We start from the raw sequence: 27968 nt of genomic DNA on the forward strand, positions 1-27968 counted from the left end.
ACCATAGACTATTACTCAGCCACACACACAAAAAAGGAAATCATGTATTTTGCAGTGACATGGATGGAATTGGAGGTAATTATCCTAAGTAAAATGATTCTGAAACAGAAAGTCAAAAGTCATGTGTTCTTATGTGTAATCGAGTGAGAGCTAAATAGTGGGTACACACTGTTATCCCAAGTGTAATAATAGACAATGGAGACTCCAAATGTTGAGAAGCTGTGAGGAATGAAGAGGTCAAATATCACCTGTTGGGTACTATTCTGGTGATGATACACTAAAAGCCGAAAATTCATTACTATGTAATATTTCCATGTTAACACAACTGCATTTATAACCCTAAATTCATCGAAATAACAAAAAAAATCAATTAAAACAAAAAAAACTTTAAAAGAAACCAAAATGAAATCTTGAGCTGAAAAGTAATAAGTGAAATAAATAATTCTCTAGAGGGAACAAAGACAGATTTGTGCAGTTAAAAGAAAGAATCAGTGAACTTGAAGATAGGGTGATGGAAAGTGTTGAGTCTGAGTAACAGAAAAAACATATCTAAGAAAGATGAACAGAGCCTAAGGAACCTATAGGACACCATCAAGCAGACCAACATACACATTTTGGAATTCCCAGAATAAAGAGAGAGAAGGGAACAGAGAGAATAATTGAAGAAATAATAGCTGAATACTTCCCAAAAGTGATGAAATACATAAAAATAAATACCCAAGAGGCTCAGTGAACTCTACAAAATTTGTCTCCTGTGCAGATAGAGGTCAACAATTCTGAAACCACTATTAATATATACTGGAATTGAGTAATTCACTAACAAGTGGCCACCAGAGTTCTCACTGTTTTAGTGGGAGGTTACAGATAATGAAAGGTAGAATTCTGGAATAATTCACATGGTAATGAACTTGAGTTAGAACGTCAATGTGAACTTATATTTAGGTTACTGTAGATAATGATTGTTACACATAGAAATATCTATAGATATTCATTTATACATGGGTTAGATACACACATATTTCTTGCTCTGTTAACTGTGTGGAACTAGAGGAAATGATGCCTCGGTATCAGTGAGTATGTCCAGCATCCAGAGCTTGGTTTCTGGTACCAATTTCCAGTTGAAGAATTCTGAGTTTTTGGAGAAATGGTTTATTCTAGTATTGTGACATGATATATGCAAATTCAGCCCCCCCAAAATTTGTAGTTAAAGAAAGTAAGGAAGAAAAAAAAAACACCCAAAAAACCCAAAACCCACTGAATAATGGGTATATGTTAAAAGGATATGGAAACCAGCTGAAAGAGTTCCTAAAGGCCAAAGTTAATCTAATTTCAGCAAAAAAAAAAAAAACCCAAAAAACCAGCATTCGATTACAACTTAAAGTATAAAATAAATATCCATGAGTTTATGCTGATATAAATAATGCTTCAATAAATACATAAAGGGAGAATAGCCAATCCCCTATGTGGAAAAACTTCAAGTAATTTATGTATTAAATTATTGCCTTCAAGGAAGTGAAGCATAACTCCCCACTGTTTTAATGTGGGCTGTGCATAGTGATTTTATTTCAAAGAATAGAGTGCAGAAAGGGTAAAAGAAAAATAATTTTACAGCGGAGAAACCTGACAAACACTACCTCAACCAGGTAATCAAGATTAATATCAACAGAAATAAATCATGTTGATAATATCTACCTTTGATATGATGTCATAAAAATGACACTTTACTTCTGTGGTCTTCCTCTCTCCAACACAAACCCCAGTCTAATCATGAAGAAAACATCAGGCAAATTCTAATTTAGGGTTGTTCTACAAACACTTGACCAGCATTCTTCAAAACTTCCCAGATCATCATAAACAAAGAAAGTCTGAGAAACTCTCACAGCCAAGGGGAGCCTAAGAAAATGTAACAATTAAATATAATGTGGTATCCTGGATTGATTCTTAGATCAGAAAAGGGATGTTAGATAATATATGTGGAATTCTGAATTAATTATAGACTTTAGTTAATAATAATGCATCAATATTTGTTCATTACTTGTAGCAAATATAGCATAATACTGTACTATGTTAATAAGAACAATGAGGTATGAGTTATGTGGGAACACTGTCTGTAATTTTTTTTGTAAATATTAAACTGGCCTAAAATAAGATGTTTATATAGAAGAAAAGAATGCCAGAGATTTGCACTTAGTGAATATATGTTGGATTGATGGTTAGTGGCTGCCTAGTGGACTGATCTGACAAGTATTCAGAGACCCAGTTCAAGATCATCAATGTGTCTCTATAGATTAAAGCTATTTATTAATATTTTTTGGCAAGGATTCAGGTAAGCAGGAGACAGGATTACATGGGGAGTACCATGACTACCACATCTGATATTAAAATCTGCTGACCTCATACATGAAATAGTTGAGGCCCATAGAAGTGATAGGTATGAGAGGCAGCAAAGCTAAGAGAAATCCCATCAGTCAAATATTTCACAACTGCGTATTTTGACAAAGGTTGGGACTCTTATTCTAACACTTACTAGCTGAGTGACCTTCAGTGAGTGCTCTACAAGTGTTGGCCATTATATACTGATATCTTACTGAGTTCTTGATACTATTATAAACCTTTTATTATGTATTGAGTCATTATATGTATGCATGTGCACACACACACAAATAAAATGTATGTGACCAGAATTATTATGATTCCTATTTTCAGAGAGATTAAATAACTTGTGTTAGATCACTCAGTGGGCAAATGTTAGTCAGCATTCAAACCATAGTTAATCTGGGACTAGTGTCTATGTCTTTAAGCCAAAAAATCAGAGTATATTTTTGGGGGCATGTATAAATGTAACCTTTTGAGTTACTGAGAGCTTTAAATGAGCTAATTAATATAAGGTATTTGGTAAAATAGCAGCTAATAAATATTATTTTTCCCCTATTTTCTTTCTATACAAAAATAAAACAGCATTACCACCAATCTCTGGTTGGATGGCTATAGCTGAAGCCTTTGCATAGTAAGAACACATATTATAAAGCAGAAAGTATACTCTTCTATTTATAACTCCTGAAAACACCACATTTTAAAACTGAAAAATATTCTGGTTTCTAGTTTAGAAAATATAAATGTTCATTGACATTTTATCCCCTGTTGTATACTTATTACCGAGTCCCAGCCAAAGGTTTCAGATGGAAACATTTCATTTTATGTAGTTTTAGTTTATTTTTAAGGATTTATATGCTGAATCAGGCATTAATAATTATTTAGATACTTGGGGGCAGACAAAATCTCTAATATTTATAACAATAATAATGATAACAATACTTAATATCTGTTGAATATTGGCTACATGGCAGGCACTAGGTTAAACTTTTAAAATTATTTAAATGCCATTATTATCTTTCCCATTTTTTTTCTTTTTGAAATGAGAGATCAGGTTACAGAGTGACAAAAGAACATGCCTAAATTCATACTGTTAGCATGCCACACATGAAGAACATAACCAATGTCTGTTTTATCATGAGCAATGCCACTATTATATAGCAAGTTGAAAATTTTTCAATATCCAACCAAATTGTAAATTATTCATGCAGGTTTGATTATTGAAGACATGACAATGATGCAGTTAACATGAAATGCAATTTCCGGGTTTGGATCTCTAGGTTCTCTGAAATCATTTTTTTTTTTTTTAATGCTTGTTACTCTACCTTCATTTTCTTTTTATTATTTGGGGTTCATTAATCTGGATACTATTGAAAATTGCTCCAGTAGTAATAGTTTAGATTTGCTTTTTACATGGGTTTGAATATTAAATTATTTACACAAAATACTTACAGTTTACAGAACTGTGCCAATGTTTTTTTATATTGTCATAGAAAATAAACAAATGTTCTTAAGTTGTTTCTATTTTATGTCTGATTTAGCCTTTCATTGTTCAACAATACTGTTTGCTTTTTTAAAAAATGGTTTACTTATCAATATATTATGAAACAGGAGCTTTTTTCATTGCCTCCAGTTGCAGTATTACTGAATACTCATGTTTACTTACTGTAGCAATTTATTTAGAATAGAAATACAAAACATTAATGCAGTCTTTGTTAAATTTGCCACTTCTCTGATATATGAAAAGTACTTGAGTTGAGGACAGCATTTCAATGGTATTGAAAAACCTCACAGGCTCTTCAAGCAAATAAAGACTTTTTATTTGTCATTCTCTTCTGTATTACACTAGCAAATTGAATCAGAACTCTTTGGCAGTGTTACATTTTCAGACTCTTTCCCCCAACACCACCGTTGCTTTCCTGGCAAGGGCAATTTGCATTTGTGGGTCAAATGTACTTTTTGTACGTAAACACATATATTTGCATTTAAGCATATGTAATTGTAAGGATAGATACCTTTAATCAATTTGTATATAATTTGTGTATTCCTTCCTGTTATTGTGGGAACTAAAATGCCAGAGAATACTGTCTGGGGAGAACACAAAAACACATGCCACAGCTACCAAGACAATTAGCTATATATGTATCTACTAAAAACAAAATCCTGTTTTAAAGGGTATTTTTGACACTTGAGTGAGAAATGTCTAATATTTTTACATTTTATACATTGTTATTTGATTTTGAATTTTTTTCCTTCACATATAGAAACCTACTTTATTGTGCCCCTACAGTTAAAAATGCCATAATAATAGACCAGGCTTATCATTTTTCCCCTTCTACTTTCCATTATTGCTAGCAGCACGACAACTCTCCTATCACCCAGGGTTACAACCTTGAGTCCATCTTTGATTATCTCTCTTTCTACCTTGTGTCTAGGACCTTTCTATGTCCTGCCATTTCTTTCTTTTATACTGTTTGAAAAGCCAGTTTCTTCTTTTTTGGTTCCTACCACCAAGACCCCAATCTACTTCCTTTTATTTTCTTTTATTTCTGCTCCAACTATTGCAATCTTCCACATTCTTGCCTCCATATCTTTCTTCTTCCATCTCAACTACTAGGTTGCTATAAAGTCTATGTATCTACAGGCAGGTCTAAAACACAGGGAAAAATGGCTTAAATTCAAAATGAACATATAGAAAAGTAAAGCCACTGTTTGATAAGGTACAAATGATCATCAACATTTCAAAAAGTGCATTCCTCAGAACTTTAGTTTCTTTAGCTATTTTACACACATACACATACACACACACAAGCATGCACAATTCTGTGCTCAAATAATCTTGGGAAATGCTGTATACAATAAAAATAATATCCTCTCTTAAACAGTCAAATTAATACCACCTTACTCTAAGTGCTGAGAAGTCCTGTGGGAACATGAATCTTGTTTAGCATTTATTAAGACAATGTTTTCCAAATTTACTTGACCACGGGATTCTAAATTTTTTTTTTAGTATGATATGAAGACCATATTTTAGGATAAGTCATTCTATGTATTGTCTCTGCTCACATTTCAGAACTTTCTTTTGAAAAGGTGAGCAAAATCTGGGATTGCCTGAAAGTAAAAAATGATAGAATTTCCAACAGTCACCATCATTCCAGAAACCGGAGGAAAACTTTACCTACAAGGATCAGCACTGTTCATGGTTTATTTCCCCTGGTAAGAGGATTTATACAGATTTTTTTTTTTAACCAGATATATTTATACCAGGATAATACGGAAGCATTCTCACTGCTGTCTTTACAGAAATCTCCCTCAATTATGTTAAATCAAAAAAGAATATTTCCCATCTTTAAATTTCACTGTTAGACTTCCTTTCTGAAGTCTGTATGAAGAAATAAAAACAATAAACAGCAAATAAGATATTAGATACTAAAAGTTTAATGTCTTATCTTTTAGTGTAAACTCATGTTAGTTTAGGATATTGTATATTATGCTCTCAATGGCTCTCTGTTTGCTGTATAAGCTGAAAGAATTTGCCATTGATCAATCAGTGAATGGCAAACTCTTTATGGAGCTTATTGTGTTGAAAGTATAGTTCTCAGCCATATTATCTGACAAAAGTGTCTATATAAGCAGTCATCCTGAAGTGCTGATTCTGTTATTTGATTTGGGATTAAACAGTCTGTTGCCAGCCATCTGCTTTGCTATGCATGCGTCCTTGAGAGGTTAGATTTCTACTGATATTGCCCCATAACTTTAAGTGGTATTTGAAAGATCAGAATTAGCTTAGACATATGCCACTGAAATTGCTGGCCTTATCCTGGAGGACTGTCCAGACTTTGACACCAGAGTCCAAATTAGAAAAAAAAAGTTTACTTCGTCACATTGTTGCTGATTCAGAATCCTGCTGCATTTGGCCAAGTGCCGTGAGGCTCAAGAGTACTTGCCTGCCAAAGTTTTACAACAGTTGATGCTCCGGAGTATATGAAAGTGTGCGCTGGCTGTTCGAGGCATGTCTCCTGATGTCTCCCAAAGAATGCACTCCTCTGGCCTATGCCTGATTACTCTGCAGAAACTCCCATGCTTTCTGCGATCTCAGCAACTTCTATCACAGAGACTCTGGAAATACTCTACTGAAAACGTTCATGCATAGTTAAGTACAATTCTTTGCCCATGTATTTGAAATAGAAAATGGTCATAGCTTGATTCCAGGTAACTCAAATCAAATAAAAATCTTACATCATTAATAAAATAGCACATATTTCAAGCAGAAGTGAATTTTGTGTGTGGGTTTCTAGGCATAGGAACAACCATATTTTACTGCAGCTGTATGTCTGAACGTGTGCTGAAGTGGGAACTTTTGGAAGTTCCCAGAAGTGTACCCCATTAATATTCCTTTCATTTGGAATTGGAACTCCATTTCTGATTCCACTCCATCTAAATGTACAAGGTGATAGGAAGAAAAAAATGAAGGAATATGTCAATTAGGACTATAAATTAACTTAAAAAATTTTATTGCTCTGTATATTACACTATAGTGAATTCCCCTTGGTTCGGAAGGACAATGGAAATAGGGAATACAGACTAATGAGAAGAAATAGAAGGATGAATGGATGAAAGAATGAATCAATGACTATTTGAGTACAAACTATGTGACTGGCACAGTGCTAGGCACTGGAATAAAAAAGTGACAAGATTAGAGCAAATGCCCTCAAGTAAACAGGAGATTGTAGTGAAGTAAATGCAGTGATTAGAAAGGTACAGTGTTCTACGAGAACTCATGGGAAAGACCCTTAGCACATTTTTAAAATATTCTCCCAAATTTAGATTACTTGTAAGTGAAGGAACAAGGAAACATTGTAAGGGGAAGATGAAATATTTGTAATCATGTTGACCTTAGTAATGAGATTGTTGAGAATCTATAAAACAAATATTATACAGACTAGGCTTTCTTTATCTTCCAAGAAATGGCAGTTGAAAATATTGTTAGGTTGCTTCATAATTTTTATGGGGGGGATCATGAGATAAAGTACACCTAAATTTAATTTTATGAAAATTTCTGTTTGTGCAGATTTTCAGGCTTAATTTCCTAAAACATAATCTATTCAATGATGCCCATTTTCCAAATTGTATCAGTGGCTAAAAATCTTTAAGACAAATGTATTGCCTAATTAAAGCAATATTTTCAATCTTAGTGTTCTAATGCCCTTACTTCTCCTTTCAGGTTGAACCGGTTTTATTTAGTCAGTGTTATTTGTTTAAATGTGTCATTGTACATTTACTACATTTACACAGTTATACATTAATGGATGCTCCATCAGCTATCTTTGAAATAATAGTGACATGAATACAAAATGTAAAAATAGGGTCAAATTTGTACTGTATAAATGTTCAGGTTAAACTTGAAATTATTTTTTATCTACAATTATCTTTGATCCAATTTATATGCATACTTCATTCTGAAAACCCACAAATGCCAAGAATTATTTTTTAAAAATTGTAACATATTTCAAACATTCAAAAGAGTAAAAAATTCAGAATTTTTACTTTGACAGATACTTCATTTAGATCTAAAAGTTGCTCTTGATTTGCTATATTTTCTTAAAATGGTCTTCCCCCTCAAAAAGAATTAATAAAATTTCGTAGATATAGTTAAATCCCAACCTTAATTTTTTCCTGGATTCAACCAGCCTCCTTAATTTGGTGAGTATTCCAATCTATATTTTTTAATAATATATATAAGAATCTTCAAATAATACAAATAAATATTTGGGTGTTTTAAAAATGTACATAAGTAGTTCCATGTAGGAAACCAGCCCTACCTCACCCCAAATTTGATGGTGACAAAGGAGTCAGAAAAAGACAGATTACAAGAGAAAGTGGGACCAGGGGGCTTTCTGGAGGAGACGGCGAAGGTCCCAAGCTCTGATCATCCACACTATTTATTGGTTACAATGACTTTGATCTATAGGGTAGGAGTGGAGTGATGGTGGAGTGAATCAGTGAGCCGGAAGTGAATCAGTGAGCCGGAACTGGTGTGTCATCCTACAGATTGATAACAGTAGTGATTTGGGAGTTTCACAAAACAAGAACATGTGGTTCTCTCTAGCTTATTATCTATGTACAGCTGGTGGAACATGGACAAGGAGCTTACAAGTCTGGCTATGTCATAGTGCTACCAAGGGGTTTTACATCCTTGAGCACAATGCTTATGGTAACAGAGCCAAGGTCACCCTGCACCAAAACATGAAGCATGGAGGGGCCTTCCTCCTCAGAGAACTCCTGTTGCCTTCTGCAGTTTGTTGTTTCTTGTTTATGTGTTACTCATAATCAATTTATGTAGGCGGTCTGTAAGTTCTTTCTTTTTTGTTGCTTTTCCCAACAGTGCCATATGGCCCAAATCCTTTGTGAACTTTTTCTTTTATTTACAATAGTATTTTGTGAGATATTTCCTTGTTGATGTGCTTATACATTTAGGTGCAGTTTTCAGAATTTCAATACTGTATTACATTTATCGATCCTATTTACCTACTTCCATATCAATGAACAATAAGTTTGTTTCAAATATCATACTATTACAAATGAAATGGTGGAAATCCTCTTCACTAATACTCCCTTATTAGTGCACTGTAATTTCACTATGATGGGTAACAGGAGGTGTAAGGCTGGTTGCTTCACAGGGAGCTAAATGGACACACCCATCCCTCTCTGCACCTGATAACTACCTCATCATTCCAAACCCATTACTCAGCATCTGGCCTCTCCATGCAGGCTCCCCACACCCACCTCTGCATTCCGCAACACTCAGCACCAAACTATGCAGTCGATCCTGCAAAAATTTAAAAAACCCCGCCAAGACCCGCCCAATGGCAGCTTGCCCTGTATGTCCTCAGCCGGCCCACCTACCAGTAGTCCCGCCTGGCTACCAATAGCGCTCGCCCTGTCTGTGCCCTGCCTCCCCATAACCAATGAAATTGTCTTCGCTTTGTTTCCCCAATAGCCAATCAACTACCTCCACTCCCTATAAAACCCAAGTCCTGAGAAGCCAAGTGCGGCTTCTCTGGCCCGCCTCCCAGACCATAGAACTTCGTCCAGGAGCTGAATAAATTGGCTTTTCATTTTCTCATACTGGCCTCAGTTTCCTCATTTTGACTCGGCAGTATACCTTACAGGAGGGAGGTATAATTATTTTTCTAGGTAATATGCATCTACGGATTTCTTTGGTGTTTTCACAATGCTTTCCAATGTAATTTTTTACACACCATCAGCATTTCTCTCATTACTACTAAAGCTACTTGACTTTTGCTTGTTGGCCATTTGAATTATATCTTTGATGCTACCTGCTCATTTACTTTGCTCATGTTCCCGGTAGGGTATTTGTCTGTCTCTTTTTATTTGTAGGGCTTCTATATATTGCCTATTATGCAAGTAGACAATAAGGTCTCCATGTCTTCAGCTTGAATTTTAACCTGGTCATAGTGTCCTTGTTTCATGCACAAGTGTTTACTAGATATTTCAGTTGAAAAAATGCATTAAAAATACAATCAGTTACATGTTGCTTAAAAGAAACAAAATTAAAATCTAAGAGAAAAGAAATACTATATAAACATTAGCTAAATATGTGGGTATAGCTATATTAATAGCAAATATAGCAATCTTTTAAAATAGCAATCTTTAAAATAAGAAATATCACCAGAGATAAAGAGAAACAGTTCTTAATGATAAAATAATACATCATATATAAATTTTGATATAAATGTGCCTAACAATAAAGCTTCAAATATACAAAGCCAAAATGTACAGATATAAAAGGAGAAAAAAAAAACAAATCAGTAGAGTGGGAGAATTTAACATGCTGCTGGGCTAGATTGTTTCAGGGATACTTCTACCTCCTCCTCTATAGCTTGGGTAGAAACATGTGGTTATAATTATCTAGGGAGTAGAGTTTTCTCTCCATTTCTTTTGTAAATGGTGGATCTTTTTAAAGATCCTAGCTTTATGTGAAAATCTCAGTTCCTTATGTGCTTTTGTCTGTGTCCCTGTCTTACCTCCCTCTGAGGATATTAAACCTCAACTCCTTCATATTTATGGTTCTAATTAAACATTCTCTTCTCTTTGTTTCATTCAAAGCAGTAGTAGCAATAGCTCAAGTTCTCATGGTTCTGGATTTCCTTCCTGGCATGTAAAGATTTCATTTTCATTTTTGCAATCTCAGCTATCAATCAGATTTATTTTATTTATTTACCTAGCATTTGTATATATTTGTAACAAGCAGATTTCAACTTCATATGATGGTTATAAGCGTGATTTTATTTTTCCTTTTAAGGCGTAAAATGAGATTTTCTTGGCTGAATTTGCTGGGTAGAGTTATGAGACAAGTTTTGAGCAGTGTATTCTGAGCAGACTTGATACATGCTGCTTTTTGGGCCAAGCATTGAATTGCTAGTGGGTGACCCTCCAGAGTTCTTTATTCTTTCTGGCACAACAAGCAGCTATTTTCAAGATGGCAGCAGCTTTGTCAGTCTGGCCCTCTTACTAAAATGAGCAGAGATCTCTTTGCTCATCTGAGAGGGACATGTAGCACTATTAGGAAATACATCTTTATTATTAAAAGGCATTACATTTTGGGGTTTTTGCTAGTTTGTTATGATAGTACAATTTAGCCTATCATGACTATGGTAGGGTGGATGACCAAAATATCCTTTCTTCCCCACAATATGAAAGATTGTTGAGCTGGAAACAATGAAGAAGCAGTAGATGAAGAAAAGCTCCCTGTCCTTCATGCATTTGCATAATAACAGGACAAAGTTTCACAAGGACAAAAAGTTTTCTATCATTTCCCTTCTCCCATTGTACTAGTAAGAGTAAACTTCAACCACTGAAGACAGCTTTGGACCCTTCTCAGCTGGGAGATGATAACCAGAGGAATCTGCATTAAGAAGCTTAGCTAACTATTGACATAACTCATCAGTTACCTTTATTATTTATCTGCCAGTTATTAACCTTCTCCCAAGTTGCTGTCCAGAGACTCAAAATCCTTTTCCTTTGTTTTGTCACTTCTCTAAAAATATACTGTTCCTTGCTGTAGATGCTATGTAAGCTGCAGTTCAAAGTCAGCTCTTTGAGAACTACTCATTCTCTGGGTGTCTCCTATGTATACACAAAATACACATGTTAGTAAACTACTGCTTCTTTTCTTTTGTTAGTTTGTCATTTGTAACAGGGGTCTGTTCCAACTAAGATCCTATGAGGATTTTTTTTTCCCCTAAGATAGGCAGAATAATGGCTCCCCTAGGATTTCCACATCATGAACCCTGGAACTTATGACTATCTTAGGTTAAATAGCAGAGGGGAGTGAAGGTTGAAAATACAATTAAGTTACTAATTACTCAATCTGAAGATAGAGATTATCCTGGTTTATGGGGATGCAATATAATCACAGGCCTCTTTAAAAATGGAAGAGTGAAGCAGAAGAGAAGATCAGAGAAAGAGATGCAATGATAGTCAGAGAAATGCTACACTGAGGGAGTTGAAGATGCAGGAAGGGAGCCAGGAGCCAAGAAATGTGGGGAGTCTCTAGAAGCTGGAAAAAGCAAGGAAAGATTTTGTTTTGTTTTGCTTTGTTTTGTTTTACTGAGAGTTTTCGGAAGGAGTGCAACCTTGCCAACACCTTGATCTTAGTCCAGGGATACCACTGTTAGACATCTAACATCAGAACTATAAAAAAATATATTTGTGTTGTTTCAAGTCATCGAGTTTGCAATAATTTGTTATAAAATGAAGCAGACACAAATACATTGACCCACATGCTTAATCCTTTAGTACTGCACTTAGAGAAGAGAAATAGTTCTTTAGAAGGAACCATAAAGCATAGACACCCACAAAAACTTTATTAGAGAACACATAAGCAGCTCTGTCATTTGGGATATGAAGTCAGACATCACACAATGCACTGTAACAGTAAATGCCTTCACATGGACAACTGCATTGACATAGAATACTCTAATTTCAAATGTTTTAATGTAAAACATATTTAACAAATTTTGAGTAAATTGTCAAAATATGATTTAGAATTTGAGCTTCATCCAATTTCAAAATAAAATTATAAAATAAATCATAATTCTGACATTTGCCTTTTACTTTCAATACCTTGTATACCTGTATCCTTTATTTGTAAAAACAAAAAATTAATTCTTCGTAGTTTTCTCAATTTTTAATTTTTGTGGATACATAATAGGTGTTTATATTTATGAAGTATATGGGATACTTTTATACAGGCATACAATATATAATAATCACATCAGGATAAATGAGAGTATCTACCACTTTAAGCATGTATCCCTTCTTTGTGTTACAAACAATCCAATTATATTCTTTTAGTTATTTTTAAGGAAAATTAATGTTTTTATTATAGTTGCCCTGGTGTACTAGCAAATATGACATGTTACTCATTCTTTCTATTTTTTTTTTGTGCCAATTAACCATCCCCACTTCCCACTTCCAACTTCCCACTACCCTTCCTAGCCTCTGGTAACATTCCTTCTACTCTCTATCTATATGAGTTTGATCGTTTAATTTGTATTTCCCACAAATACATGAGAACACACAAAATTTGTCTTTCTGTGCCTGTCTTATTTTACTTAACATAATGACCTCCAGTTCCATCCATGTTGCTGCAAATGACAGGAACTCATTTTTTGTAATGACTAAATAGTACACCATTGTGTATATCTACTATATTTTCTTTGTCCATTCATCTGTTGATGAACACTTAGGTTGTTTCCAAATCTTGAATAGTGCTGCAGCAAATGTGAGAGTGCAGATATCTCTTTGATATTCTGATTTCCTTTCTTTTGGGTATCATACAGGTAATCCCACCTAGCAGTGGGATTGCTGTATCATATGGTAGCTCTATTGCTATTTTTGGGGGGACCTCCAAACTATTCTCTATAGTAGTTGTACTAATTTACATTCCCACCAACAATATATAAGGGTTCCTTTTTCTTCACATCCTCATTAGCATTTGATATTGCCTGTCCTTTGTATAAATCCATTTTAACCGGGATGAGATGCTGTCTCATTGTAGTTTTTATTTACATTTCTAAGATGATTAATGACGTTGAGCACCTTTTTATATACCCGTTTGCTAATTGTATGTTTTTTCTTCTTTTGAGAAATGTCTATCCAGATCTTTTGCCAATTTTTAAATTGGATTATTAGATTTTTCTTTTTCTTTCTTTTTTTTTTTTTTTTTGAGACGGAGTTTCGCTTTTGTTACCCAGGCTGGGGTGCAATGGCGCGATCTCGGCTCACCGTTCCTCCGCCTCCTGGGTTCAGGCAATTCTCCTGCCTCAGCCTCCTGAGTAGCTGGGATTACAGGCATGCGCCACTGTGCCCAGCTAATTTTTTGTATTTTTAGTAGAGAGGGGTTTCACCATGTTGACCAGGATGGTCTCGATCTGTTGACCTTGTGATCCACCCGCCTCAGCCTCCCAAAGTGCTGGGATTACAGACTTGAACCACCGCGCCCGGCTAGATTTTTCTTATACAGTTGTTTGAACTTCTTATATATTCCGATTATTAATCTCTTGTCAATGGATAATCTGCAAATATTTTCTCCCATTCTGTGGGGTGTCTCTTCACTTTATTGATTGTTTCTTTTACTGTGCCGAAGCTTTTTAACTTGATGCAATCTCGTTTGTCCACTTTTGGGATCTTGTGGGGTATTACTCAATAAATCTTTGCCTAGTCCAATGTCCTGGAGAGTTTCCCCAATGTTTTATTGTATTCAGTAGTTTAATAATTTGAGATCTTGGATTTAAATATTTAATACACTTTGATTTTATTTTTATATATGGCAAGAGATTAGAGGTGTAGGTTATTCTTCTGCATATGGATATCCAGTTTTCCCAGCATCATTTAATGAAGAGACTGTCCATTCCCAGATGTACGTTCTTGGCATCATGGTTAAAAATGAGTTCACTCTAATGTATGAGTTGGTTTCTGGGTTCTCTATTCTGATCTATTAGTCTATATGTCTGTTTTTAGGCCACTACCATGTTGTTTTGCTTACTATAGGTCTACAGTATAACTTGAAGACAGATAATGTGATTTCTCTAGTTTTGTTCATTTTGCTCAAGATAGCTTTGGTTATTCTAGGTCTTTTACGGTCCTATATAAATTTTAGGATAGGTTTTCCTATTACTGTGAAAAATTTCATTGTTATTTTTTATAGTGATTCTATTGCATCTGTAGATTGCTTTGGGTATTATTGACATTTTAACAATATTGATTTTTCCAGTCAATGAACATGGAATATCTTTCCATATTTTGGTGTTCTCCTCAGTTTCTTTTATCAGCATTTTATATGTTCATTACGGAGATATTTCACCTATTTGGTTAAGTTCATTTCTAGGTAATTTGATTTTATTTGTGACTATTGTAAAGAAGATTTTTAAAAAAAATTCTTTTTCAGGTTGTTCACTTTGACATACAGATGTGCTACATATCTATATATCTATCTATATCTACCTATCTCTATATAGAGAGACCCAGTTTCACTCTGTCACCCAAACTGGAGTTAAGTGGTGTGATCTCAGCTCACTGCAACCTCCACCTCCTGGGTTCAAGCAATTCTTTTGCCTCAACCTTCTGAGTAGCTGGGATTACAGGCACATGCCACCATGCCTGACTAATTTTTGTATTATTAAAGAGATGGAATTTCTCCATGTTGGACGGGCTGGTCTCAAACTCCTGACCTAAGGTGATTCTCCTAAAGTTCTAGGATTATAGGCATGAGCCAACACACCCAGCCAAGAAGTGCTACTGATTTTTGTATGTTGATTTTGTATCCTGCCACTTTACTGAATTTGATTAATAGTTCTAACAGTTTTTCAGTAGAGCCTTTAGATTTTTCTAAATACCAGATCATATAATTTGCAAGCAGGACCTGGAATCATAGACCCCAGAGTCCCACAGGTCTTCTTTCTCACTATGACCTAGCTTGTACCTAATCTTCAAGACAAAGTCCCTTCTATTTTTTCCTCTTTTTTTCTCAAACAAAAGGAGTCTGTCCTCATAGTCATCACAGCTGTGAATATGCTAAGTCACACCTGAAGCTGGCACTTCTCATAGTCTCACCTAAGGCCCATGAAATGTACCATCTGATGACTATTTAAGATCTGAGGGTTCTTTTATCAGCAGGTGATAAAACCTGCCAGGACTTGTTCCTTCCCTTCAAGGGAGCAGTTTCCCTTCTAGTCTAAGGTGTATCTAGAAATGTCATCTGGGAGCTAGCGCCTGAAATGGGAACTCACAACTTTGGTGTCCTATTTTACTGTGGCTGAGCTAGTATCCAAGTTGCAAGACAAAGTGCAAGACAAAATCCTCTCTACTCTACCCTCTCCAATCCTCAAGTAAAAAGAAGGAGTCTCTTTTGGAGCTGGGATTCACTGCCTGGCATTAGGAGCGGAGTAAATAAGTACTCCCTTAGCTTTTTTTGGTTAGGCTATCAATTACTGCCTCAATTTCAAGACTTTTTATTGGTCTATTCAGGGATTTGACTTCTCCCTGGTTTAGTCTTAGGAGGTGTATGTGTCCAGGAATTTATTCATTTCTTTTAGATTTTCTAGTTCATGTTTGTAGAGGTGTTTATAGTATTGTCTGATGATAGTTTTTATTTTTGTGGGATCAGTGATGATAACCTCTCTATCATTTTTTATTGTGTCTATTTGATTCTTCTCTCCATTCTTCTTTAATAGTCTGACTAGTGGTCTATCCATTTTGTTAATCTTTTCAAAAAAAAAAAACAGCTCCTGGATTCATTGATTTTTCTGAAGGGGTTTTCGTGTCTCTATCTCCTTCAGTTCTGCTTTGATCTTAGTTATTTCTTGTCTTCTACTAGCTTTTAAATTTGCTTGCTCTTGCCTCTCTAGTTTTTTTTAATTGTGATTATAGGGTGTTGAGTTTAGATCTTTCCTGCTTTCTTCTGTGGGCATTTAGTTCCTTAAGTTTCTCTCTAAACACTACTTTAGCTCTGATCCCAGACATTCTGGTACATTGTGTCTTTGTTCTAATTGGTTTCAAAGAACTTACTTCTTTCTGCCTTAATTTCATTATGTACCCAGTAGTCATTCAGGAGCAGGTTGTTCAGTTTCCAAGTAGTTGTGCAGTTTTGAGTGAGTTTCTTAGTCCTAAGTTCTGATTTGATTCTGCTGTGGTCTGAGAGACTGTTATGATTTCTGTTCTTTTGCATTTGCTGAGGAGTGTTTTACTTCCTATTATGTGGCCAATTTTAGAATAAGTGTAATGTGGTGCTGAGAAGAATATATATTCTGTGGATTTGGGGTGGAGAGTTTTGTAGATGTATATTAGGTCTGCTTGGTCCAGATCTGAGTTCAAGTCCTGGATATTGCTGTTAATTATCTGTATGGTTGATCTGTCTAATACTGACAGTGAAGTGTTAAATTCTCCCAGTATTACTGCGTGGGAGTCTAAACATCTTTGTAGGTTTTATTCAGTTGTGGCCTGATATGGTTTGGCTCTATGTCCCCACCCAAATCTGATCTCAAATTGTAATCCCCGAGTGTTGAGGGAAGGATCTGTTGGGAAGTGATTGAATCATGGGGGCAGTTTCTCTCATGTGGTTCTCATGAAAGTGAATGACTTCTCATGAGATCTGGTGGTTTAAAAGTGTGGCACATCTCCAATTGCTCTCTCTCTCCTGCCACCACATAAGACAAGCTTGATTCCCTTTCACCTTCCGCCATGATTGTAAGCTTTCCCAGGCCTCTCCAGCCATGCAGAAATGTAAGTCAATTAAACTTCTTTTCTTCATAAATTACCCAGTCTCAAGTAGTTCTTTATAGCAGTGTGAAAATTGACTAATACATGCCCCATATACTATATGGTCACATCTACAGAATTTTAAAATAAAAATGACTAAATCTTTTATTTACTAAGACTCCTAGGTTTTTTTCAAATCCTTATTTCACTGCATAACTTCTTATTTCTGGTACATGGGTGCTTTCCTTCCTTTATATATTTGCAGATTATTATAATTATGTTAAACTCCAGTGGATCTATTAAGTTATCTCTTCAAATATATCCTCTCTTTTTTGGAAATAGTATTCCTCCTATGTTTTGTAATTATTTTGTGAGTTCATCTTCTGTGGGAATTGCTATAAATGAGAATATTTTCATCCTGAGATGTGGAGGCCTCTCTGGGTAGTATTTTACTCTTGCTTCTTCTTGGCCTCCTTAAACTTATTTTGCTTTTAAGCAGGTTTGTTTTTATGTGACTATCATGAATTCAGCTCAGAACCCTCAAAATGCAAATTTGGGTTTTTGGTTTGTGAGATTTTTCTTCCCATAGTCCAGGTTTGTACCATGACTTTTAGCCCATGTCTGAAGTCAGGTATACAATCCCCCCTCCTATGTAAAGACTGTAGTTTTTGCTTCTTCTTTGTGACTGCATTGGAGACCCGAGCACGTTGGCTTCTGCCTAACCCTAACATTCCAAAGCCATCCAGATTGATTTGCTCCTTTTGTGAATTCCTTTTCTGATCTGGCATTTAGAAATTTATTTCTCTTTATTAATTTATTTATTTGTTATCAAACATTTCAATTAGTTTTGAGTATGGAGGGAATTAGAATTTGCGTTCTATGCTTAATCAACATTCTGGACTCAAGTTCAGAATTTAAGAGCTTATAACATAGATTACATATATATTTGTACTCATATAATTTGTGCAAATTTACCAATATAATTAATCTTTATAAAAAACTGAGTTAATTAGCACTACAATTTTGAGTATAAGTCATTTAGAATAAAGTTAACTTTAACCTCTCTCCCATCTCCTCCACCCACACTGCTCTGGATAATACTATAATATTTACAATGTTGGGGCATCACTGGAAGTTGTTTTTATGCATAACTATCTACTGTGGCTTTAGTAGTCTGAGACTTTGTTTCTGGAGAAATTTATAGCTCTGAACTATTTCCCTACCTTTTGTTCATCTTTCCTATAGGTGGCTGCACAAGAAGAGCATTTGTTGTTAAGATTTTTCTCCTAGTACCATCATTTTTCATGGCCCTGTGCCACTTGGCACATAACACGGGAACTAGTGAATGACCCAGTGTTTTAACTGTCAGTCACCATGAACTACTTTATGAAACAGGCTTAACAGCTCATAAACTGAAAGCAATCCAGTTTACTGCCATCTCTAGATTCATAGATTGTTTGTAGCCTGTTACCGTTCTAGCAACACTTAGGGGCAAAGCACACCTAAAGTTCTTTATGTATTTCTTGATGTTTCTTAAGAAGGGGTGATTTTGTGAGCATCCTTGTATTATTTTTTATCTAATATAATAGGATTAGACCTCGGGGTCACTATATCAGAACTACTGACAGCTTTCTACAGCATCCAGTGCATGAATATATCCACTATATCTAGAAATTGCTTGAAGAGGAGAAATAGTCCTACAGAAACAGCATTTGAAGATGAATAAATGGATACTCTTCTTTTTTAAAAGCCTGTCGCTGTAGGTTAATTGACACCTTCTTTTCTTTGTCTTATTGGCCTGTCAGCACTTTTGTCTTAGTCTTGAATTGCTTTACTCTCTGCTGAAGGTAGATGTATATTCTGAAAATAAACTTGAATCTATTAAAGTGGCTAACATATAGTGATGTCCCTGTTTTGTAAATTGAGTTCAGATATAGGCTATCTATCTGTTTGGCAGCAGGAGAGGTATCTTTTGGTCTGAATTTTACTGTTTGAGATGTTAGAGTTGCTTTCTAAGGTGGAAAGGGGTCAGGGTAGTATCAGATTCACACATTACTGTCTTTACTGAATTTATATGAATGACCTCCTTTGAAGATTGAAGAATCCAGCACAAGTATGCATAAGGCTCCTCTCAACCAGACAATACTATTTTCACCCCTTTTTTCATTTTAAGAGATGTTATTGGCTTTTAACATATACCAATTTTTTAAAAAGCTCTCAGAAAAGCTATATAATTGTAAGAGAATATTGACAATCATGAACATATAAGAAGATAATTTTGTTACAAATTTTGTAAGATAAAAAATTTATGATTTTTCTCTTCATATCTGAGATCATTTGGTTATTTCCTAATAAAACTTAGCTTATGGAAATTACCAGCATTAGTATTTAATATTACAGCACTCTTGTGAGAAAGATAAGTATTATTGTCTCTTTCTTACAGACACAAAGAAGGAAATGACTCCCATGGCAACATTATCCATAGTAGACATCAGTATTAACGTTGTGAAATGTTCAATTTCTGTTTCTAAACTATAATTACTGCCACATAGGTAGGGTAAAAGCTAGCGAAGCAACCACAGGCATCAAGGGAAATAGTCACATATAATGTTTTATATATATATATACACACACACACACACACACTTAATTTTTGATTAGATTTCTAAGTCAGCTACCATCCTTTACATATTTGAAGAATATTTGGAGTTAATGTATTGTTTATATACTTACACCAATGGAAAAAATTCTAATCTCATAAACAAGGCCCATTATGAAAAAAAATAACCTATTTCTTCTATAAGGTGGCAACCACTCTCTGAGTTTACCCCATAGCAGGTGGATATTTTAAAGGATTAATGGGACTTAAAACTCAGTATTCAATGGATTTCAATTTCCTGTAATTATCCTGTCGACTTTGTCTTTAATGAATTCTGTGCCCCAAACATCTTAAGTAAAGTGGCTAACATATGGTACAGTCAGTAAGCGGATGATTAAGGGCACACATCCAGATCTGCATAAGCATGTTTCTCTTTGCCTGCTTGCCTTCTCCTTTCCCTCCCTCCCTTCCATTCTCCCTCCCACTCTCCCTCCCTCCTGCTTGCTCTCCCTCCCTCCTTCCCTCCCTCTCTCCCACATCTTCCTTCCTCCCTTCCTCCCTCCCTCCCTCCCTCCCTCCCTCCCTCCCTCCCTCCCTCCCTTCCTCCCTCCCTCCCTTCCTTCCTTTAAATTTTTCAAACTTAAATTTTTGAGTTATCTGGAAAAGTTCTAGTAGACAGGTTTGCTGTCATGATTCATATAGAAAATGACAATTGCTAAAATGATGAGGTACCTCCATATTAGACAACATATGTGAAAACCGATTTGCTCTTCCAGTAACTTCTAGGTCGTAGTTGGCCAAGATCCACCACAAACTAGTTAAATGCGTTTCGGTTGTTTCACTTTAATAAAAAGATATCAAACATTTGACTTTCTAGTTTTTTTAAAAAAAAGTTCCATGAGTTTAGCTATCAAAGTTTATTGTTACCTTGGTTAAGAAGAATGGAGATGTTAAGGAAATAGGTCTTGTGAATTTTTCCAGCCTATTTTTTAAACATACCCAAATATATTTAATTAAACAAAATATGCAAACTCCATTGTGTGAATAAGCACAAACATATTTAAAACTGCCTAGATAAATCTGTTTATGGGACAGCATTAATACTATCTTAAGAAGCTTTAAAGAAATAAGGTATCAGTTTCTCTAAAGCAATTTTCCCAGTATCTACAAAAGTTGCTCTGAAAGAAACATCTACTTAAACTATCACAAACAAGTTTTTATCTGAGATTAAAATTCAGACTTCTAAGTAAAATGATAGAAGGGAAAGAACAAATCTTCTAAAATGGACAACTTAGAGTCTACCTCCTCATGATGAATACCATTTTGTATGGAATATAACCACATTTTAGAATTTGCAGATTAAAGACCATCTCATAATTACCTTTTTGCTTATCTTCCCATTTGTGCCAATGTATATTTTATATGTATACAACTTTATATTTGTTTCCTATGTATGTGCATATTTTATGCCTGCTTTTGAATGGCAAGATTCTGACGTTAGGACTTGGCAAAATTTTGGCTCTTTGTCACAATCTGTGCCAGGAATCTTTAATTCAATTGGTGCTCAATTATTTCATTTTATTTTTGCAATTCAACTTAACATTGATCTTGAGTAGTGCTGTGATTTCTATTGTCAACATCATTATGTAAGTAACATTCATGTGCCGCTGTGCTGTGAAGATTTCTCAGGAGTTGCATATGAATGATCTCATTTAACTTTCAAAGCAACCTGGTGAACTAAGCCTTCCAAAATTAATACACTTGGCCATATTCCATTGGCTAATCTGGAATGCTCTATTCATGTGCCATCTGTGAATGGAGTGAAAACATTCTGCCAAACCAACCAGATCATTGATGTTTTTATTTTTTAACTTGATAATATATTTTCACGTAAGCAAGAAAAGTGCACAATTGTTTATAAAACAATGAAGACAAAATAATATTATATAGTACAGAGGATTTTTCTGTCTCTGTGGTTGATCACAAATATCCTGCAAAAGAAAAAAGTTAACTAAAATACTAATAATTATGATATATCTTTGGAATAATCTCATAGATATGGGTGTCTCAAATTTCTTAACAAGAACTTTAAATACCAAGAAAAATCTGTTTAAACAATGCAAACAATGACTCACATATACTAAGTATAGCTTCCAGCCCCCCAAATGTGTGTAAATAATTGGTTAATTGTTCAAATATATGAATTATATGACCATTTTTAAATAGAAGGTAATATGTTAGCTATACATAATCCTCTATAAAATTTGTACACAATAGTGTTACTAAAATTATGCATTTTATTTAATTTAAAACATGATATAAAAACTGGGTTTTTAACTGTGCTCTCTCATAAGAATATTTATATTTGTGTAATTTTTTAAAACTCATTATTTTGTAAAATACAGAAAACTATAGATAAATACTGTTAACATTTTGATTCTACCTCATATGAGTGTATGTACATATATATGTATATGCATGTACACATATATTTATGACATAATTATGATTATTTTTAATTACTTTACTTTTTAGGGAAGTTTTATGTTCACAGAAAATTTGACCAGAAGTTATAGAGAACATTTTCTATTTCTTTTCTATACCTATATACCTGTTATGCACAGCCTTTCCCACTATCGACATCCTGCACCAAAGTAGTACATTTGTTATAATCCATGAACTTACACTGACATATTGTTATTACCCAAAATCCATAGTTTAAATAAGGGTTCACTCTGGTATCTTCTATGAGTTTTGACAAACATATAATGACATGTATGCACCATTTCAGTGTTCTAAAGATTAGTTTCACTGCCCTAAAACATCTGTACTCTGCCTATTCATCCCTCCCTTCCCCCTACCTTCTGGAAGCCAGTGCTCCTTTCATTGTCTTTGTAGTTATTTAATGTGAACATTATGAGAATAATTTAGTTTAGAAACACATTCTACATCATTAAAAATTTCAAATTATATTTTTATAAAATTATATTGTTTTGAGATATTATTCCTATATTTTTTGTCATATAGTATTTAACCACTCTGATATTATTGAATATTTACTTAGTTTTATTGTTATTATAAGTAGTTCTCTTATGAAATATTTTGTTCATTAATTTTTGAAAAGTATTATGTTTCTTTTAGCATACAGCACAAATGTTAAAGGCCATATTTTCCTATTGCTGAGACAAAAAGGTTGATTTCACTCACTACACTTTCATTTCTCTACTACCTTACTTCAGATATGTCATCAAGCCTGTCAACTCTGAAGAAAATCTATATCCAAATATAATCATTTTTACATCCTATGGTAAAAATATTTGGAAGGGCAAATAAACTCATAGCTGAATAAAATAAGAATTATCTTTGAAATAAAAAAAACATGAAAATTAAATTTAAAAAACTCATATATAATAGTGTCAATATAAAATACCAAGAAATAAATTTAACAAAACTTGAGAATGATTACTCTATTGAAAGGGTTGTATTGGTAAGGAAATTGATTTAAAAATTAATAAAACAGAATAGAGAGTTCAGAAATAGATCCTCAGAAATATGGCTATTTAATTTTTGACAAAGTTGCAAAAGAAATTCTATGGAAAAAAGTGTTTTCAACAAATGATGTTAGAACAATTGGCAACCCATATATAAAAACAAAAGCTTCATATAAACCTCACACCTTGTAGAAAAATTGAATCAAATTTGATCAAGAGTTATATGTAAAATATAAAACTATAAAATATTTAGAAGACAGTCTTCCTAATTTGGATTTAGGTGAAGAGTGCTTAGGTGTTTAAAGCACAATTTATTAATCAGAAATATTATACATTGAATTAATTTAAATTTAAAAGTATTTGAACTATTAAAATATATTACTCAGTGCCTTGTGAATTTGACCTAATTATTCCCACCATTGTTTTATACATTCCTTAGGATTTTCTATACAATCAACATACTCTCTGAAAATAGTACACTAATTATTTTTTTTTTTTACACATTGATATGGATAAGGTCTCCTAAAGAGTGACTGAACAGAAGTGACAAGGTTATGTTTCCATTCTCAATCAAATTGTGAGAGGTACGGGGGAAAGTTATAGATTTTTATACTACAAAGTTAAGTTGCTATAAACGTAGTCTATTCTATCTACCAGACTCTATGTTAGCCTCATGGTAATCATGAAGAAAAAGATTACAGCAGATAAATAAGAAAGAGAAAACAAAACTTAGCATCACAGAAAGCCAATAAAACACAGAGGCAATCAAAAAAAAGAGAAAGAAAAGAACAAACAATCTATAAAACAACTGAAAACAATGAACAAAATGGAAGGAGTAAGTCTTTATTTATTCATAATAACCTTGAATAAAAATAGATTAAACACTGTAAGTCAAAGGTATAGAGTGTCAGGATGGATAAAAAAATGAGGCCTAACTATATTTTTACTCTAGAAACCCACCTCATTGTTGAAAGCAAAACAAACACAATAAAAAATATGAACAGGAAAAGATATTCCCTGAAAATGCAAACCAAAAGTGAGCAGAAGTAGCCATAATTATATCAGATAAATAGACTTTAAGTAAAAAACTGCAGAAATAGACAAAGAAGATTATTATCTAAAAATAAAGGGATCAGTTAAACTAAAGGATATAACCATTATTTATACACCAACACTGGAATTGCAAATATATAAAGCAAATATTTTTAGATCTAAAGGAAAAGATAGATTGCAATATAATATAATAGGGAACTTCAATACTCCACTCTCAACAACAGACAGATCATGTACCCAGAAAATCAACAAAGAAATATGAGACTTAAATTACATCATAAACCAATTAGTCTTAGATATTTAGATAATGTTCTATCCAACAGCGGCAGAATATACATTCTTCTCAATAGCACATGAAACACTCTCCAGGATAGGTCATATGATAGACCCCAAACAACTCAAAAGATACAGTTCCGGTGGCTCAAGCCTGTAATCCCAGCACTTTGGGAGGCCGAGGCGGGTGGATCACGAGGTCGGCAGATGGAGACCATCTTGGTCAACGTGGTGAAACCCCGTCTCTACTAAAAATTACAAAAAAATTAGTTGGGCACGGTGGCGTGTGCCTGTAATCCCAGCTACTCAGGAGGCTGAGGCAGGAGAATTGCCTGAACCCAGGGGCAGAGGTTGCAGTGAGCTGAGATCGCTCCATTGCACTCCAGCCTGGGTAACAAGAGCAAAACTCCATCTTAAAAAAAAGAAGATACAGTTCATAGTTAAGTATCAAGTATCTTTTCAAGGCACAGTGGTATAAAACCAGAAATCAACAACAGCAATAATTTTGGAAACCTGACAAATACATGAAAATTAAACAACATGCTCCTAAATAACCAATGGGTAAATGAATAAATTCCAAGGAAAATTTAAAAATACCTTTAAACAAATGAGATAAGAAACATTAAACCAAAACCTATGAATCATGGCAAAAGCAGTTCTAAGAAGGAAGGTCATAGCACTAAATGCTTACATCAAAAAATAAGAACTACTTTAAATTAAAAACAGTAATCGAAACAGCATGGTGCTGCTAAAAACAGAGATATAGACCAATGGAACAGAACAGACGCCTTGGAGGCAACGCCACAAATCTACCACCATCTGATCTTCGACAAACCTTACAAAAACAATCAATGGGTAAAGGATTCCCTGTTTAATAAATGGTGTTCGGAAAATTGGCTAGCCATGTGCAGAAAGGAGAAACTGGACCCCTTCCTGACACCTTACACTAAAATTAACTCCAAATGGATTAAAGACTTAAACATAAGACCGAACACCATAAAAACCCTAAAAGAAAACCTAGGCAAAACCTCTCAGGACATAGGCATAGGCAAGGACTTCATGACTAAAACACCAAAAGCATTGGCAACAAAAGCCAAAATAGACAAATGGAATCTAATTAAACTCCACAGCTTCTGCACAGCAAAAGAAACAATCATTAGAGTTAACTGGCAACCAACAGAATGGGAAAAATTTTTTGCAATCTACCCATCTGACAAAGGGCTGATATCCAGAATTTACAAAGAACTAAAACTGATTTACAAGAGAAAAACAAACAAACCCATTCACAAGTGGGCAAAGGATATGAACAGACACTTTTCAAAGAAGACATATATAATGCCAACAAATATATGCAAAAATGCTCATTATCACTGGTCATTAGAGAAATACAAATCAAAACAACATTGAGATGCCATCTCACACCAGTTACAATGGTGATCATTAAAAAGTCTAGAAACAACAGATGTTGGAGAGGATGTGGAGAAATAGGAACACTTTTACACTGTTGGTGGGAGTGTAAATTAGTTCAAGCATTGTGGAAGACAGTGTGGTGATTCCTCATGGTCTCCAAAATAGAAATTCCATTTGACTCAGCAATCCCATTACTGGGTATATATTCAAAAGAGTATAAACCATTCTATTATAAAGACACATGTACACGTATGTTCACTGTGGCACTGTTTACAATAGCACAGACCTGGAACCAACCCAAATGCCCATCAATGATAGACTGGTTAGGGAAAATGTGGCACATAGGCACCATGGAATACTATGCAGCCATAAAAAACGATGAGTTTATGTCCTTTGTAGGAACATAGATGAACCTGGACACCATCATTCTCAGCAAACTGACACAAGAACAGAAAATCAAACACCACATGTTCTCACTCACAGGTGGGTGTTGAACAATGAGAACACATGGACACAGGGAAGGGAGCATCACATACTGGGATCTGTTTTGGGGGTCTAGGGGAGGGACAGTTGGGGGTAGAGAGTTGGGGAGGGATAACATGAGGAGAAATGCCAGTTAAAGGTGATGGGGATGGAGGCAGCAAACCACATTGCCATGTATGTACCTATGCAACAATCCTGCATGTTCTTCACACGTACCCCAGAACCCAAACCACCATGGCATGTGTTTTCCTCGGAACTCAAAATAAAAGTTGAAGAAAAAAAAACTAACTATGCTCCTTAAGGAACTAGAAAAACAAGAACAAACTAAACCCCAAATTAGCAGAAGAAAAGAAATAATAAATCTCAGAGCAAAAATAAAATAATTAGATACTAAAAAGTTTAGGAGACTGATGAAACAGAATTGGTTTTTCAAAAGATAAAAAAAAAAATTAAACCATTAGCTAGACTAACCAAGAAAAGACAAGGACTCAAATAAATAAAATAAGATATAGAAAGGGAGACATTGCAACTGACGTCACAGTAAAAGTATATGCCAACAAATTTGAGAACATAAATAGATAAGTTCCTAGACAAACATAACCTACCATTAAATTATGAAGATATAGAAAATCTAATCAGATCAATAACAAGTATGGAAATTGAATCAGTAAAATGTTTTCCATCCATCCATTCGTCCATCCATCCATCCATCAATCAACCAATAATAAAACCCAGAACCTGATGGCTTTCCTGCTGAATTCTAGCAAACATTTAAATAGCTAATACTAAAATTCCTCAAATTAATACAGAAAATTGAGGTGAAATGAATGTTTCCAAACATATTTTACAAGCCCAGCATTATTATTCTAATTCTAAAGCCAGAAAAAGACACATCAAAAAAATGGAAACTACCAACCAATATCCTTGATGAATATATAGATGCAAAATTCTCAACAAGTTACAAACAAAACAAGGCAACAACACATCAAAAAGATTATTAACTCTAATCAAGAGGGGCTTATTCAAGGGATGCAAGTATGGTTCAATATATGAAAAACAACAAATGTAAAAAATCACATTGACAAAGAGAAAAAGGCATTTCAATAGATGCAGAAAAAGCAGTTGCAAAATTCAACATCCCTTCCTGATAAAAATTCTCAAGAAATTAGTCACAGAAGATATGTATCTCAACACAATAATGGCCATATATGACAAATCCACAGCTTTTCTCCTTTTTGTTGAAAACGTTTTCCTAAGACCAGGAATAAAACAAGAATTCCCACTTTCACCACTCCTACTCAATAGACTAGAAATTCTAGGGAGAAGAATTGGGCAACAGAGAGAAATGAAAGGCATCCAAATTGGAAAGGAGGAAATCTGTCTCTGTTTGTAGAAAACACGATCTTATATATAGAAAATCCTAAAACCCCAACCTAAAACTGATGGAGTTAATAAATAAACAAATGAAGTCAGTATGCAATAAACAGAATAGACATGAAAAT

The sequence above is a fragment of the Callithrix jacchus genome, chromosome 6 (assembly GCF_049354715.1).
Source record: "Callithrix jacchus isolate 240 chromosome 6, calJac240_pri, whole genome shotgun sequence".
NCBI classification, from domain to species: Eukaryota; Metazoa; Chordata; class Mammalia; order Primates; family Cebidae; genus Callithrix; species Callithrix jacchus.